Raw genomic sequence first — 4438 nt, 5'->3', positions numbered from 1 at the left:
CTAGCAGGGACGGCCGCGTGAAGAAGGAGAAGGACGACGACGACAGCGACTATGCCGCGTTCAGCGAGTTCTTCGGCCTGTAAGCGCGGCCTTTTTTTTAGTAAATTTTATGTTTTCTATGTAAAAAATTGTGGAACACCTAATCTATGTCATGTTTGCCGAATTTATGGCGTGTTTGCCGAATCTATGTCCTGTTTGCCGAATTTTGACCGAATATGTTTTACAAAATGTTTTAAAAAGGCATCTGGGGGCGACCCTTGGGGCGGCGGCTAGGAACCCGATCGCCCCCACGACGAAAATATCGCCGGTTCGCCCCCAAGCGGCGCTTTTTCTAGCCCTGGGGGGACGAATGGCTGGAGATGCTCTAATTAATGACCAATTCAATGCGTCAGGCTTTGTTGCATGCGACTGACTTGTGGGACATATGATTGCGATGGCATAGCAAATACATAAACTATACCACACTGACAAATCAATATACAAGCTTGTTGTATAATAAATGCACGAATCAAGTGGGAGCAAACGGTGTTGATTTCCTCCTCGCGTGGCACTATGTTCACTCGTGATTTATCGGCATTGTATGTTCCTATGCATATGTGACATATATGTGGACACCGGGTCATTTTTGTCCTGGATCTGCCCCTGACCTACATGAGCTCCTCTTGCTTCTTGGATTTACATACCTATGTTCTTCAAAATCTTCAGTATGTATTGTCACTATTATGAATACAAGTAATGTATGCCTATAGATGTACATCTTCAAAAAATAAATCTTCAATATGAGCTCACATTTTAATATGTAGCATTTACGTGTTTCCAATTATTCTGCATAGAGCACAAAAATGTGTAGTATTTTTGTGTCCATTATAAAAACAAAGAATGAAATATTTGTTACTACAAATCATTTAAAAAACATGTCGTGTAATATTTGTAGATCTTTTTGTGATAGCTATGTCCGCATCAGTCAATCTCTCCGTAAATTCGGTTCATCGTTGATGTCGCTTGAAGCTACATCGGTATTTCCCCAAAGAGGAAGGGATGATGCAGCACAGCGGCGGTAGGTATTTCCCTCAGATATGAAACCAAGGTTATCGAACCAGTAGGAGAACCAATAAACACAACGTAAACAGCCCCTGCACACAGATAACAAATCCTCGCAACCCGATGTGTTAAAGGGGTTGTCAATCCCTTCCGGGGTACGACGCCTCAAGATAGGAAAACCAACATGAGGTAAATTGTAGTAGATTGATAGATCGAACGCCAAATAAAATAAATAGAAATAAAACATAGCAAGGTATTTTTGTATTTTTGGTTTAATAGATCTAAAAATAAATGCAAAGGAAAAGTAGATCGCAAAGGCAAATAATATGGGAAAGAAGACCCGGGGGCCGTAGGATTCACTAGTGGCTTCTCTCGAGAAAAATAGCAAACGGTGGGTAAACAAATTACTGTTGGGCAATTGATGGAACTTCGAATAATCATGACGATATCCAGGCAATGATCATTATATAGGCATCACGTCCAAGATTAGTAGACCGACTCCTGCCTGCATCTACTGCTATTACTCCACACATCGACCGCTATCCAGCATGCATCTAGTGTATTAAGTTCATGGAAAACAGAGTAATGCAATAAGAATGATGACATGATGTAGACAAGATCTACCTATGTAGAGATAGACCCCATTGTTTTCTTAGTAGCAACAATACATACGTGTCATTTCCCCTTCTATCACTGGGATCAAGCATCGTAAGATCGAACCCACTACAAAGCACCTCTTCCCATTGCAAGATAAATAGATCAAGTTGGCCAAACAAAATCCAAATATCGGAGAAGAAATACGAGGCTATAAGAGATCAAAGAAACTCAAATAACTTTCATGGATATAAAAAGATATAACTGATCATAAACTCAAAGTTCATCAGATCCCAACAAACACACCACAAAAGAGTTACATCATATGGATCTCCAAGAGACCATTGTATTGAGAATTCAGCGAGAGAGAGGAAGCCATCTAGCTACTAACTACGGACCCAAAGGTCTACAAAGAACTACTCACGCATCATCGGAGAGGCACCAATGGAGGTGGTGAACCCCATCCAAGATGGTGTCTAGATTGGATCTGGTGGTTCTGGACTCTGTGGTGGCTGGATGAATATTTCGTCGACTCCCCTAGGGTTTTGGGAATATTGAGGTATTTATAGAGCAAAGAGGCGGCCCAGGGGGCACCCGAGGTGTGCACAACCCACCAGGGTGCGCATGGGCCTCCTGGCGTGCCCAGGTGGGTTGTCCCCTCCTCGGGACCCCCCCAGGCACAGCGAAGGCCCATTACATTCCTTCTGGTCTATAAAAAATCTCCGTAAAGTTACGTTGCATTTGGACTCCGTCTGATATTGATTTCCTGTGATGTAAAAAACATGCAGAAAACAACAACTGGCACTTGGCACTATGTCAATAGGTTAGTACCAAAAAATGATATAAAATGATTATAAAATGATTATAAAGCATCCAAGATTGATAATATAACAACATGGAACAATAAAAAATTATAGATACATTGGAGACGTATCAGCATCCCCAAGCTTAACTCCTACTCATCCTCGAGTAGGTAAGTGATAAAAACATAATTTTTGATGTGGAATGTTTCCTAACATGTCATATCATATTATTTTCTTTATAGCATGGACATTTGGAATTTTATGTGATTCAAAGCTGTAATCTAGTTTTGACATGATAATTTAGATACTCAAGCATATCAACAAGCAACCATGTCTTTCAAAATATCAACGCTAAAATAAGTTATCCCTAGCCCATCATGCTCAAACATTGATCCATTCATGAAACACACTCGAACATTAACTACACCCAATACTTAAGTACGATCATATTGCCTCCTAGTTGGTGCTTTTGTAAGAGAGGATGGAGACTTAACTTCAAAATAAAAATTGCATAAAGTAAAAAGAAAGGCCCTTCACAGAGGGAAGTAGGGATTTGTAGAGGTGCCAGAGCTCAAAGCGAAAAAATTAGAGATAAAACATTTTGGGAGGTGTATCCAACCCACCAACGAAAATGACTTAGAGTTGCCAACACTTTCCATGCTAGATATATCATAGGCGGTTCCCAAACAGATAATAAAGTTTATTCGTTTTTCCACCATACTTTCACTTTCCATGGCTAGCCGTATCCACGGTTGCCCTCCATACCAACACTTTCCAAGGAATTTATTATTTGACAACATAAAGTAAATTCATTTTTGCATTTCGGGACTGGGCATCCCTAAAACCTTTGCCTTACTCTCGTGCAATGACAAGTGAATAAACACTCATCGTGAGAATAACACATCCAGCATGGAAAATATTAGCCACCCCTCACCGCTCCGCGAGCGAAACAAACACACAAAAGAGAAGTTTATTTTGAACATTGGAGATGGCACATGCAAATTTTCTTAGAACAGCAAAATAATACCGCATATAGGTAGATATAATGGACTCGTGTGGCAAAAACTGGTTTAAAGGATTTTGGATGCACAAGTAGAGATCATACTTGGTGCAAAATGAATGCTAGCAAAAGATTGGGAAGCGACCAACCAAGAAACGAATAATCTCATAAGCAAGCATTAAGCATAATTAACACCGAATAATGCACCACAAGTAGGATATAATTTCATTGCATGACTATTGACTTTCGTGCTTGCATAGGGAATCACAAACCTTAACACCAATATTCTTACTAAAACATAATTACTCATCAACACAACTCACATATCACATCATCATATCTCAAAACTATTACTAAGAATCAAGTTTATTTTGTCCAATGATCTTCATGAAAGTTATTATTATATCCTACTTGGATATCTATCATTTTGGGACTAATTTTCATGTGTTGCTTTTCATAAGCTCGAACAAATATAAGTGAAGATCATGAGCATAATTCTTTTTCTTTCTCTCAAAATAATTGAAGTGAAGCAAGAAAGAATTTCTTGATTTTTTTACCAAATCTCAAGTAAATCTAAGTGAAGCAAGAGAGCATTTCTTCAAAAATACTAAGCACACCGTGCTAAAAAAGATATAGGTGAAGCACTAGAGCAAGTCCATAGCTCATAAAAATTTAAGTGAAGCATAGAGAGCAATCTTAACAAGTCGTGACATAATTTTGGCTCTCTCAAATAAGTGTGTCCAGCAAGGATTGATGACTTAAAACACAAAATAAAACAAGCAAAGACTCATATCATACAAGACGCTCCAAGCAAAACACATATCATGTGACGAAAAAAATATAGCTTTGAGTAAAATACCGATGGTCGTTAGAAGAAAGAGAGGATGCCACTCGGGGGCATCCCCAATCTTAGTTGGTTGCTCATTTTTGGATAATAGCTTGGGATGCTGGGGCATCCCCAAGCTTAGGCTCTTCTATACTTCCTTCATCCATCGTAAGA

This window comes from Triticum aestivum, chromosome 1D, assembly GCF_018294505.1.
Source record: "Triticum aestivum cultivar Chinese Spring chromosome 1D, IWGSC CS RefSeq v2.1, whole genome shotgun sequence".
Taxonomy (NCBI): Eukaryota; Viridiplantae; Streptophyta; class Magnoliopsida; order Poales; family Poaceae; genus Triticum; species Triticum aestivum.
This window is presented reverse-complemented; position numbering follows the sequence as displayed.